General features: G+C 36.1%; 1 protein-coding gene across 1 annotated transcript in view; it reads left to right on the top strand.

Annotated features, from left to right (window-relative positions):
* The first annotated feature begins 1,596 nt into the window (after nt 1-1,596).
* LOC150108188 (post-GPI attachment to proteins factor 6-like) overlaps nt 1,597-14,568 on the top strand; it is a 256,316-nt gene continuing 243,344 nt past the window's right edge. Inside the window, exon 1 of the mRNA XM_090390640.1 lies at nt 1,597-2,022. The gene's annotated coding sequence lies outside the window, so the exon portion shown is untranslated. The remainder of the gene's footprint in view (nt 2,023-14,568) is intronic.

The raw sequence follows: 14,568 nt of genomic DNA, 5'->3' as shown, positions 1-14,568 counted from the left end.
GATCTTTCTTTAGCAAATCAATGCTGTCCGTTAGAGAGAATTCTACTTCTGTCAATCCAGTTCTGATTCCTTGTCCTCAGTAGTTTTTCCAACACCTTGATCACAACTCCAAACAAGCAGATTGGACTATAATTTGAAGCCTTGGTCTTATCACCCCTTTACGAAACAGAACAATGTTGCCATGCTTTCAATCCTTTGGAACCTGGGCTAATCTAAGACTCATATTAAAAATGTAAGTTAAAGCTGTTGTTAACTCCCTGGAACATTCCTTCAACACACATGGTGATATACCATCACGTCCCATGCCCTTGCCATTCTGCATTATGTTACAGTCACAAAGAATAATTAATTAATGAACTGCTCATTAAACACCTCTACTATATCCTCCTCAGTGTTTATCATTCTCTCATTATCAATGACCAACATCATTCTCCCATAACTACCCTTCCTTCTACTGACCACATATCGAAAAAACTGCCTATGATTTAGTGCCATTTGCTAACTGCTGCTCATACCGCACTTTTGCTACAATTACTAAGTTAGGTGCCTTCCTTGTTTGCTCTTTGTACTTCTCATGCGACTGATCATCTCCACTCATCTTGTACTATCTTCACAATGCCTTTTCTTCCAGATTGCACGCTTTACATCTTCAGTCATCTGTTTTACACCTACCCTATTTAATCTTCTGACCTTTGGAATACACTCAGTCATTGCCTCTACAGGATACTTTCTGAGTGGAGACCAAGCTCATTGATTTCTTCCCATGCAATTCCTCATTGCATGATATCGCTGCAAGCAGCTTCCTGATCTTGTCATAATCACCTGCCCTATAATTCCACATATAACACTTTTTTTTTCACAAAAGTCCTTGTCAATGATCGACTAACTCTGGAACTGGTTGGAAAAAAAAAAAAAAAAGGCTTAATTCAAAGTTCCTCAAGTCGGCGACTAGAATTGAACTTACGACGCGCTTTCTTTGTGCAGTCTAGAACTATTGAAGGCACATGCTACTTCCACTAAGATATACAGGCTCTCCTGAATCAAATAACTAACATTAATTACAGATTTTTCACCAAAAATGATTTGTTTAACTTTCCTTAAATTTTTTTTTTTTTTTTAATTTTTTTTTTTTATCCCCAGTTCCTTCATATAAAGCCATTTCAATCACGAATGGCACCCCACTCCTCTTGCTAACCCTCTAAATCCACCGAATCTATTCATTCACCCGTCTCAGTGATTGAAGTTTATTCACACCTTTTTACTCAGAAGCAGAATAGATGTTTTTATTTTTACACGAGAGATCTGTGAAATAAAGTTATCAGATTGTTTGTACTACATTTGAAAAAAAAAGAAAAAGATACACGTATTTTCCCATCTTGTATTTTCCCACTGAAAATTATATGTAACATTCTCTTTGACTGCTCTCTTTAGTCGTTGTATATCCCAGCATGATCCTCCGCCTTTCTCTTGTTGCTTTTCGTTTGGGACACAATTGTGAGACGTTTCGGATTTTTGATTTAATCAAAGCAGCAAGTAAGCAGTACCCTGCCGTCTTGCGCAGTTTTTTTCACATTCCAGTGTTTCAAGTATTCCTGTACGACTGTTCTCTTTAAATAAGAAACATATGCAATTCGGTTTCTTATGATGTAATAAAATTGTAATAAGTTAATAAGCTGTGTTGTTTTCAGAATTATTTATATTAGTGTAGAATGAACTTTGTTAATAACACATGTTTTAATACGAATGTTATTTTGAAAGCTTCCACTGGCAGCATCAGCTCTTCGAAACCGAATTGCTTTTCATCTCATGATGTCTTAATAGCGATTGTCAAGTTCGCAATGTTTTCATTATGAATTTGAAAAATATTTATATGTATGTATATTTTTAAAAGGCAGAAAGTATGAGTGAAGAATCGGCACGCTTTGCATAATGCTGAATTGCACAATCATCTCAGCGTAATAATTTTGTCGTAATAAACAGCCAAATATTATGTATTATGTTTTGGAGACAAGATTGTTTCAGGTAAATCAAGCTTTTCTTCATGTTTATTTAGCACGTGGTTTTTTAATAGATGGCATTTTACAGAATTCTGCGATTTTCTAGTATTTACTACATGCTATAGATACCTAAAGGATGATAAAAAATGCTACATATCCATTATTAAACTATCATATATTTGATGTATGTTAATGCAAGTGCTGCCCCCCCCGTTTTTTTTTCTTCTTTGTGTTTTCATTTGATAATTGCTGTGTCCCTGTAGAGTTTTTTTTCCTTCTTTATGTTTCCATTTGATAATTGCTGTGTCCCTGTAGGATTTTTTTTCGGTATTTTTCGATGCCGATATGTGAATATTGTTACACATGTTATGTAATTGAAGGTTTATAATTAGTAATCTTTGAAGTTTACTCTTAATTGTTAACATTAATTATGCCAGTTGATAGAGATGATACAGATGATAGAGAAAGAGTTATGTCAATACAAGGTAGAGATGCAAGAGGGAAATAGTGCCAGTGGTTTTTGAGGCAGTATGGTGCGAGATAGAATGAAATACTTAGATGTTGTTATAGACCTGGTAATGTGGATGGTAAAGACTGTGAAACGTATAATCAAATTAGCCAAGCGAAAGCGAATAAGAAAAGGGTGATCATTATGGGTGATTTTCTTTATGGCAATATAGACTGGGATGATGAGATACAAACTGGAAGTAAAGAAAATGAGTTTCTTGAGTTTTTGAGGGACAGCTACCATAGGCAGTGTGCAATAGATGGCACATGAGGATTGAGGATATTGAATTTGATCATCTCATCAGAGGATGTTATTATAAATGAGGTGTCATATCACCTTCCAGTTGGTGAGTGATCATGAAGTAATTACTTGGGTGGTTGCCAGCAGGGTGAGGACATCTGTGAGGAAAGGGTATATGTGGAGCTATAAGGCTGGTGATTATGAGAAGCTCAGGAGACAGCTCACAGGTGTAGCATGGAATGAGGAGTTGGCTGGAAAGGAGATCAGTGCCGCTTAAGTGATATTCAAGAACTGTCTAGTAGAAGCAATGTCTAAATGCATTCCAAAGGTCAGAAGAGTAAATAAATTAGGTGTTAAATGGTTGAATAAGGAGATTAAGCAGCGATAAAGAAAAAAAAAAGCCATTATAGAGGCAACATAACAGGAGTAGTAATAACTAATTCAGTGAGGATTATAAAGACCAGGCAAGATGGATTACTTGGTTGGTAAGCATAGCAAAAGTGAGGTATGAGCAGCAGTTAGCTAATGAAGCCAAAAAAATTCTAGGGAGTTCTTTTGATATGTAGCTAGCAAAAGAAAGAACGATTATGGAAGGATGACATTGATTGGAGAAAATGATATAAAGATAGCTGTTGCAGAAGATGTGGTGGGGATACCACACCTTCTTGTGAATGTGACTTCATGGAGAGATTGAGAGCAGTTGATGATGGGGAAGAGAGACTGACTGTAAGTGAGCAAGAGGTGTATGGGAAATTCAGCAAACTTGATGTTTAATAAGGCTGTGAGATTTGATAATATATCACCACATATTTTGAAGGAATGTTCCAAGGAGTTGACATCTTCCTTGACATATTTGTTTAACATGAATCTTGTACTGGGTCAAGTTCCAAAGGAGTGGAAGGAAGGAAAGATTGAGCTATTTCATAAGGTAAGTGACAGAACTGAAGCATCAGATTCTAGATCCATCTCTGTGTCAGTTGTTATTGTTAAAGTGTTGGTGAGGATGGTGAGAACCAGGATCCAGAATTGGGTCGACAACAGTGGTATTATTTTGCAAAGGCTTTTGATAGAAAGCAAGTTGTGTATGGGTGTGTGTATGGGGGCGGGGATATTTCAGTATGTTAATCATATTGGGGAAGATTTGGATAGACATATTCATTTGCTTGCAAATGATGCAAAGTTGGGACGAACTCGCTGGCCTGGTTGGCCGAGTGGTTAGCATATCCACTCTCCAGCCAAAAGGCTGCGGGTTCGAATCCTGCTGTGGGCATGGATGTTTGCGATTGTCTGTGGAAATACTAGTGGTGGTGAGGGGTCGAGACAGTTGTAGAGTAGGTATCCTTCCTCGATGAGTCTTTGGACTCCCTGGAGATGTCATGTAATGATGATAATATGAGAAGTAGAGCAGATGTTCTAGCCTTACATAAAACTTGAATAGATTGAGTGAATGGACATACGAGTGGGGATGCTAGTTTAGTGTTGCAAAATGTAAAGTTTTAAAATTTGGGAAACAAAGATGGGATGCAGAATTTACACTTGGTGGAGATATGTTGTTGGAGGTGGAGGAAATAAGCGATGGTGGATAAAAATCTAAAATTTAGAGGACACATTGCCAAAATTGTGAGTACAACGCAACAAATTCTGGGATTGATGTGGAGGACACTGACCTGTAGGAGTAAGGAGATTCTTGTTCCATTGTAGAAGGCCTTGATTAGACCACACATATGGACAACTTTGCACAGATTTGGTCACCTGGTTTTCAAAAGGATGAAGAGATGGAAAGGGTCCAGAAGTGGTTCACAAAAGTAGTTTCTGATCTCCAGAATGTTGAATATAAGGAAAACATGAGAAGATGCATTTTACAGAGTCTAGTGGACAGGAGGAAGAGGGGTGATATGATAGCAACATATAAATTAGTGAGGGACTGTTATAGGATCAGTGTTGAAGAGATTTTTCATTAAATGGTGGGATATCAGCAGAGAACATCCCTGGAGGCTGTATAAGGAGGGTGTGAACAAGGGAGAAGCAGGTTTTTTTTTGCATGCAGAGTTGTAAATGATGAAATGCCTTGCCTGAGAGTGTGGTGTCTACAGAGAATTTGAATGTGTTTAAGGCAAGGTATGATGAGCTGCTTGTATGTTAAAATGAATTCCTCAATGAGTTTTTCACTACATGGGGTGGGGATCATAGGATAATAATAATAAAGAGAGAATTATCAGAAATAATATTTTGATGCTGATATTTTGATAATTAGTAAAATGCCAACTATGATATTTTGTTATCTGGGACTGCTGTAATCACAAGATAAACATACATATAAATGAGCCAAGTACTGAGAAAGCCAACTAACAAACCTCATTAAAAAAAAAAAAAAAAAAAAAGTGGTGGTGGTAAAGATGTATTACCACTCAAATGTTTTGTTGTATATCTGCAGAATAAAGGTCAAAATGAAAGTATATAAGTTCTATTTTTTGTATGAATCCTATCTGTCAGTCCTTTCTTGTCATCTAGTGGTTTTTTTTTTTTTTTTGAGTGTGTGGTTTTCACTATAGTTATGAAATAGTGTATTATCTAATTGAAACTTTTCAAATTTTTACTTTAGTAATGTTGCAAACCAAATACTAATATTCCCAGGTAAATTTAGCTAGCCAAAGGTCAAACATGCAAACGTTTTCTTGTTACTGAACTGAGCCAAAGATGTCCTCTCTGAGTCTGTGAAATTGATATCTAAGCCTTTCCACACGACATCAGTAGGTCTTCAGTTCTTGAACTGGTGAAAAAAATGTTCTGATGTTCTGAAGATCCACAAATTCTTACAATACAACTTCTAAAATTACACATATCTTCGATTTTTAGTATATTTTTGTAAAAAAATCAAAATTAACGTTGTTATTGTGCAGTTACAAAAGATGGAATTGAACAATGAGACATTGCAGTCAGTTTATCATCCACAAACATTTCTGTTTATTTTAACACATGGTGTAATTTTAGAGAAGGCCACACAAATGAATGCTTATACCTCTAAATTTTGAATGAAAACTTTATTATTATTAACACTTGACCTCCATGGAGTCAGAGACTCATCATGGAAGGTACACACTATTGCACACAAGGCTCATGCAACCTTCATTAAACTGATTCAATCTCTACACCCACAACACACTCAGGCGATGCATTCCACTCTCCATGTAAAGAACCTACTCCTCACTCCTCTACTCAAACCCTCCTTATACAATTTCCAGCAATGACCTCTTGTCCTAGCCCTCTCTCTCTCCCATTCTATGAAAAAATCTCCTTGTCGACGCGATAACAACCCCTGACTAGCTTATTGGTCTCAATTATACCCCCCCCCCTTCCTCCTGTTCACAAGGCTCTGCAACTTACATTCTCTCAATCTGTCCTCATACTCCACATTCCAGAGACCACTGATCACCTTTGCAAATCTTCTGAGGACCCTTTCCAACATATCCTCGTTTATGAAAACCAGGCGACCAAAATCTGTGCACAATAATCCATATGAGGCCTAATCAAGGTCTTGTATATTTTTTTTTTTTTTTTGTAATTCCCATTACCCCACTCATTTGGTAAAAATGGTCATCAAACTTTTATAGTTATCACAAAATAAAAAATAAAAAAACTCCACCAGAACACACAATATCTCTTTCACATCCCTCGACTTGGAATATGAAATGCTGTAAGCTAAAACAGATGATATATGTGTGGATTTAGTGGAATCACATCGTCAGGCTCGTGCTATATATACTCTCAAAGGATGTTCAGGCTACTGTGACAAAACCACATGATTAAGTTTATTCTTGTAATAGGCTTATACGTTGGTAACACATTACTATTAAATTATTTAAGGTATGTTGGAATATTAATTCCAACGTATGCTTGAATATTAATTAAAAGAAACTTTAATAAATACCTCTTATATTTCGGCAATGTCACATTGCCATCTTCATGGGAACATACAACTGTGACACGTGCACGCAGGCACTACAAAAAGCAAATGAAGCAGAAGAGAGAAACTACTGTTGTTCGTAGAGTCCTAAAGGTGTCCCTTGGTGGGCTATATTGGGTTGTCTTGGCTGTTGGGCTGAAGTTCTCAAGATGCAAGCTTCCCAAATTTGGGGCAGTCTCATGCACCCAAATTTTTTGAGGTTTGGAAAGTTTTTAGAGCTGAGGCTGATTCCATGAACAGTCTTTCATATTTAAATTTGCTGCAGTGTATTAACGTGGCTTTCTTCCAATATATTCTGTGGTGGGTATCCAGAACATGGTCTACAAGTTCAGAGTGGCTGTACTGGTGAAATAAATGTGAAATGTTATTAATCTCCTATCAACAGTTTCTATCCAAATTAGTTTATCACTTGCTAGCACTTTATTATTGTCATATGTAACATTTTGTTCTGTTAAGGCACTTATGACAGTCCATCTAAACCTTGGTTTTCCTCTTGGTCTTTTTCCTGCCATCTCAGCATCAAACCCGTGTTTTGCTAAACTGTCTTTTCCCATTCTGTTTAAGTGATCTTACCCCACCTTAGATTAGTTCTGCTCACACATTCTTGAATGCAAATAGTGTTAAGTACCTTCCTGATGTCTTAATTTTTAATATGCTTCTGTCATTTTCTCAGAACTCATATCTGTGGCCTTTAGTTTTAGATCAAGCACTTTATTTCAAATCACCTTTCAGATCCACAACTTAAAACTAGTTTGAACACTGTCTTGTATACTAATAGTTTAGTGTTTTGGCCTAATTTCTCTCTTATTCCACAGAAAATTATTTAACTGGCTCCTTACTATACATATCACATTTAATATGCCATTTTCACTAAAAACTGTGCCTAAATAGTTGAAATATTTCATTTGTTCTATATGTTCTCCATTGAGAATGCAGCTGAAGTTTTTTATGTGCCTACCTATTTTCATTGTTTTGTTCTTTTTAGTGCTGAATTTCATTTCCAATTTGTTTTAGCTGTTATTCAATTTAGTTAGGGATCATCATCTGCATAAGGCAGAGAGCTAAGTCTGACACTCCATTTTTGTTATTAGGTATGACGACACTTTCTTTCATAACATGATCCATATACAGGGTGATCTAAATTAAAGTATCGCTGTTTAAGGCTTGTGGAGCATAACCCAGTTATCCAAATGCAGTGAAACTTTACAGGAATGCATTGTGCATCATGCAGAAGTGATATATTATTATTATGTGACACCTCCAGGGAGTCCAAAGATTCATCGAGGGAGAGTGTGTGCCAACAGCATCGAATGATTGACCCTTCCAACTACTAACCGCGCTGAAACTTGCTTAACTTTTTGCTGAGCCATTATTAGCAGAGGCTCTACCAATCGACCAATATCTGAGGAAAAAAAAGTTGTTCCAAAATTCACCATCAGGATGTGCTCTATGATGTACCAAATGTAGATGCAATAATTTTTTTGTGTGTAAGGAGAAAAGTGACACAAGCATAAATAGCACATTTTTATTCACTTCCATTATACATTCACGGGCTGTACTGTTCAATATGCTGCTCTTCCAGTAAACTACATCCTTTCACAGTGTATTCAGTGGCAGAATGCAGCTGGTCAGGACTAATGTTGCACACATTCTGTGTTATACTTTCTTTCAGCATTGGCAAGTTGTACGGATGATCCCGATAAAGCCTCCTTTGAGAAATTCCCAGACCAGAAGTCACAGGAGATCAGATCAGATGAATGAGGCAGCCATGCAGTGGAAAAGGCATGGCTGATCATTCTGGCTTTTGTGAAATGTTCTTGAAGAACTTTTTGTACGGATCACTCATCTGTGGAGCGGGGAACACTATCCTTCGTGAAATTGACTGAATCCATGCACAGGGACTGCTGTAGCTGTGGCACAGCAGAATTGTTTATCATATCGCAATACCTGTCAGCAGTAACTAAACAGGTCACAGAACTTGACTGGTGAATGTCCTCAAAGAAGGATTGCCGAACAAAGCCATAATCCTGTATTAGAAAGTAACTTTGGATGAATGCAAAGGAATTTGTTGGATTGCATGTGGGTTTTGCATAGTTCCCTGGCAATTTGGATATTCACATCTCTGTTCAGATGAAACTGAGCTGCATCTCCCCACAAAATCATCTATGGCCATGCAGCATCCAAAGTAAAACTTCAGTTTAATATAAACCAAAATAATCACTCGATGTTTCACATGAAGGTCATCACCTGGAGTATCGATTGGTAGTATGTAGCCTTGCGGCTGTTTTTTGGGTAGCTATATATGCCACTATCTAGGGAAATGATTTTCAAGGTGGTTTCCCGTTGCCTTCCTTGCCGTACTATATCCTATGACTGTAGCCTGTGTGTTCACAGGGCCAATTTGCCTGCTTGCGGGAAAAACTCCAGATAAACTGGGAGGAAAAACCCTGCTGTCCACGCCTAAGACTGGCTAACTTGGCTATGGCTGAGAAAGATCCTTAAGCTGCTCACTTTGTCGACAGGAATTGAACCTAGAACACCCCTTCCCCCAGGCATATGGTTGCGAAGTGCATAGCCACTTGGCTAACCTCGGCCCACCTAGAGCCTAGAGTACACACACACACACACACACACACACACACACACAAGGAAACAAGCTACACTGCAATCTACATGGTATACTAATGTTACATTAATTTGGTCAACTGTTAAAACTACTGGCCTGACCTCTGTAAAAAAAAAAAAAAAACCTTACTTCATCAACACTAGAGTCCTGTTGTTATTATTATTATTCTTCATTTAGTTACAAAAAATAAATTAAGCTCTCACATAATTATTATTATTAGACACCTCCAGAGAGTCCAAAGACTCACCGAGGGAGAGTGTGCCAACAGCATCGGACGATTGGTCCCCCTTCCAACTACTAACCGCGCTCAAACTTACTTAACTGAGCCATTAGTAGCAGAGGCTCTACCAGTTGACCAAGCTTTGCTGGATGGTGGCTAATAAATGCTGAAAATATTGTTTAGAGTTCTAAAGTCACAGTTTGCTGGAAAACATCCAATCAGTTTGGTGTAGGATGTTAAGGGGATGATCTGAGAGGGCTGCTTCACCAAAATTATTAAATTTAATGTGTCGTTTGTGTTCTTTTTATGGATAGGAATTATACATCCAGTTTCACCAATATACCAATATTGAACCAATAGTAGCAGGCCTCTCAGATCATCCCCTTAACACCCTACATCAAATTGATTGGAAAAGTACCTGTTATTTACATCATACAAAATCCTGGTATAAACGTAAATTTAAAGACGCCTGCTAAATATTGATGAACCATCCTAATCTTAACAATAATAATGGCATAAAAATCTCAAGAATTTGGATTGCACACATTCATTCTGCTTAAGTTAGTTCTCCAGCAAACCTGACTTGAGGACTCGAAGCAATATTTTCAACGCTTATTGGCCACCATCTCTGTACTGTTTTGTTCTAATTCGTATGTCTACTTATATAAATAATTATGTGAGAGCATTTGCTAAAATAAAGAGCCAAAAGGCTTCAGTTCGGCAATGCAAAATTATATAAATCAAGTGGATATTAAATCCAACATTATTTCAAAGCCGAATGTAGAAACTATGAAAGTTTTATAAAAATGTTGACCAGAATGCCAGCGAGCATATTCCCATAAGCTCTCTGGTCAACTTTTTTTTATAAAACTTTCATAGTTTCTGCTTTCTGCTTTGAAATAATGCTAGATTTAATATCCACTTGATTTATATAACAAATGCGACAGCATGTTGCTCTCTAGCTTAATTTATTTTTTAACTGTATTGAATAATAAGATTCCTGCATTGATGTAGTAAGGTTTTTTTTTTTTTTTCACCAGCGGTCAGTCCAGTAGTTTTATGGCCAAAATAATGTAACTTTAGCATTATGTAGATTGTAGTGTAGCTTGTTTTCTTGTTTATATGTATACTCCAGATGATGACATTAATGTGAAGGTTGAAATGCCAAGTAATTATTTTGGTTTATATTAAACTGAAGTTTTTACTTTAACATGGTAGTTGTTTCCATAATTTGTATAATGCATTAAATATAGATCCTTGTTATATTCCTTTTTTTTTTCTTTCTCAACTGTGTGTGTTGTAAAGTGAAAAAAAATATGATCTTGACAAACACTTTTTAGCTCGAACCTGACTTGTTCTTCAGCAACTTTCTCTTGTACCATTTTTTTCTCACTCTCTTTTCTTGTATGTTTGCATAAATCTTATCTGAAATGTTTAGTAGAGAAATTCTCACATTCAGCTTTATTCATAGCAGTGGCGACCGGTGAAAATTTTAAGTGGGAGTGCTACATATACAAAAAAAATAAAATAAAATAAAAAAATAAAAAATTTCTAATCAGTAACGAATTTATTAATAAATAAATTTACATATTAAAAATTGCTTTATTAAAAATATTTCATCCTCACCACGAACAAACGCCAATAATAAAAGTTTCGTATCAATAGCAATGACAAGCGCAAACGAATATCGGCGTTAGATCGCAGTGCATTTGTTTCGTGTAACGATAATTGAAAAAATATAATTCTTTTCATATTTTCAACAGTGACACTCGTCATAATTCATCCTTGTATCTATAATAAATAAATAATTATATGTTATTTTAACAAAATAAAATAATATTGACAAAAAATAGTTCACCATGCACCAATAATAAATGTTTCATATCTCACAGAAATAGCATGTGTAAGGATACTAAAAATACACTGCAGCACCAGCGAATATCGGCATTAGATTGCAGTGCTTTTGTTTCGTGTAACGATAATTGAAAAAATATAATTATTTTCAGATTTTCAACAGTGATGCTCATCATAAATCAGCCTAGTATCTATAATAATTAAATAATTATGTTATTTTAACAAAATAAAATAATATTTACAAAAAATAGTTCACCATGCACACCCACCAATAATAAACGTTTCATATCTCACAGAAATAGTGTGCATAAGGATACTAAAATTACACTGCTGTTTGGGCAGTGTCTGAATGACATAATGTGCAATGACAAGCGCAAACGAATATCGGCTTTAGGTCGCAATTCATTTGTTTCGTAATCTAAAGCGTTAATCGAACAATTCCAATTATTAACTATTCAATCAATGTCAAAACATAAGCTGTAACCTTTAATATGTTATATTGCATTTATATAATGTTGTAAGCATTGTTATTACTGTATTTATAAACACAAACAAAATTTAATTTTTTCATTTTTTCCTTGCGGGGAGGGGGGTGCTGCAGTGTCGCAGTGCTTATGTATGGTCCGCCACTGATTCATAGTTTTATAGATGGGAACCATGAAATCTTCTGACCAGGCCCTCTGAATAATGTAACATAGCCACTGCAAAACTTTTATTCCTACATATCATATTTGAGGATTTCTGGTCGAATATCGTCTACTTCAGTTGCCTTTCCACACTTCAAGACAGCTTTTGCCACCTTGATTATTAATATGTATTCCTGTTTACATTCATCTTGAAATTTTTCTTTTATTGTTCTGTTGCTGTTTGTTTTAATTGTTGATTACTCCAGACATCTAGTATATCCTTATCTTCAGTTTCATGTCTTTGATTCTTTTACGGTAATCTTTGCAACTTTTTTAGACTTTTTCAATAGCCTCTGGAACATTTTGCCACCATTTTGATATATATTTTTTTGTGATATTAAGTTTTCCATTACTTTTATTTAGTTACTCTTACATATTATTTAGCTTTTACAATTTTCTCTATATTTGTTTAGAACAACTGCAGACTTTTTTTTTTTGCTAGGAACTTTCAGTGTGCTTTCTTCTTTTCTAGGCTGCTTCTTTGTGTCCACCATGGTGTTTTTATTTTTCTATCATTGAAGACAACTTCACCATATGTTCCCTAGATGAATCAGTCAATGGTTTCTTCAATTTCTCACTGAGACTCCAAGATTTGGTTCTTGATTTTGAACTGTCTCATTTTTGCTTGAATAATGTATCTATAGTTGAGTCTACAGTTCACTTATAAAAACTGCTCAACTTTAATTCTTTTTACTGCTTGCTTAAGTATTGTTCTTTTCAATGTGATATTCATTTTTATCTTACTTAAAACTAAATGATGATCACTTCCAGTTTCACATTCTCTGAACCAACATGAAGATATCACTGTTGATGACATAGTCCCCACTGGTTTTCTGCTGAAAACAGTGGGGACTTTGTGTGATTGGGAGATGACCTACCCAGCATGAAATTTCGTTGTACCATCATATGTATTTCTAGTTTCAGCCAATAGAGAGTAAAATTTGGTTAGTTAAGTCCCAAATTGCCAGCCCATTTCCATTCGTTCAATACCCAGTGGATACCTACTAACAGGGCATACCATTTGAAGATGAGGATTGGACATTAGGTCAGAACTCCCAGGCAGTTCTCTGCATTCCTTAAAGGAATGCAGAGTACTGCCTGGGAGTTCTGACCTGGGAGACCTGGGAGGAGACCTCTGAAGTAGAGGTCTCCTCCCAGTTATTTGGCTTGTGACCCTTAAGTTGGGGTTGCTTAATGGTGGATTCTTATATATATTATAAACGTTTTTTTTTTTAAAAAAAACTTTTGATTTGTTATGTGTCACCTCTTTATTCCATTTTAGCCATGCTCCAGATATTACTATCTCAGTATACAGCATTGTTGATCACTAAATAAAGAACATCCAACTTTTAATTATGATTGAGCCCAAAGAGATAGGCCAGGGTTGATTTTAATACAATGCAAGGTAATTCCCTTCCCTTATCTTTTCCACATTGAAAGATACCCATGATTCAGACATAGTATACATTTTTTTATGACTCCCATCCATGAAAGATTGTAAACACCTATTATGCATTAGTACTTTGTGTGGGTTAAGTTTTTCAATTTTATTTTTTTATATAATTTTGTTATTAATTATTCTTATTATTGTACTTGTGTTCTTATTGTGCTTGTAGTCCCACAGAAGGTTCTACCAAGGAAGAAATTGAAGAATTTTTTGAGGCATTAGAGAAGGTAGCTAGCTCAATGAAAAAAGAAAAGTTGATCTTTGTTGGAGATCTAAACAGCAGAGTAGGAAATGATTACCAGACATATAGAAATGTTTTGGGAAAATTAGGAGAAAAGCGCAAGGCTAATAATAATGGTAAATGCCTGCCGGATTTCTGTTCAGGATATATATTAGTTATTACTGACACCATGCTCCAACATAAAAATGTGCACAAATTCATATGGAGAGATGATGCAAGAAATAAGAAGTGAACTGTATATGAGTGATGGACTGACTGCATTTGAATGGTTTTGATGTGAGTTACTTGGAGAGGCTGTTGCTGGCAGGTAGAGAAGTGAGCGCAGAGAATGAATCTGATCAAATGGGAAGAACTGGACTAAGACAGGAGAGACTGAAGAAGTGGTTATGAATGAAGAAGTGAGTGGCATGAGTATAGAGAATGAGAGAACAGGTGCGAGACAGACATGGAAACAGGGAAGCTCATGGGGGGGACAGAGGAACACAGCATGAGAAAGGTAGATGGTACAAGAGGAGGATGTGAATGCATGTGTAGACAAAAAGGGAAGGGGATGACCTAGGATTAAGGGAAAACAGTTGGATTTGAAGAAGGTTCTAAGATGAATAAGGAGAAAAAGAAATGGCTCAAGTTAAGCATTGAGAAGTCACATCAAATCAACGGAACTAGCTATAGATCCAGGAATAAGGTGCTGTAATTGTATACAAATGCTAGAAGTGTAAGAAACAAGGCAAATGAAATGGTTGTATTAATTGAGTCTGTTCACCCAAAAATTGTTGGAATAAGTG

This window comes from Typopeltis vanoorti, chromosome 3 (assembly GCF_054136105.1).
Source record: "Typopeltis vanoorti isolate ZY-2024b chromosome 3, IOZ_Tvanoo_1.0, whole genome shotgun sequence".
Taxonomy (NCBI): Eukaryota; Metazoa; Arthropoda; class Arachnida; order Uropygi; family Thelyphonidae; genus Typopeltis; species Typopeltis vanoorti.
The sequence above is the reverse complement of the archived record's forward strand: the minus strand, read 5'-3'. Positions and strand labels throughout refer to the sequence as shown.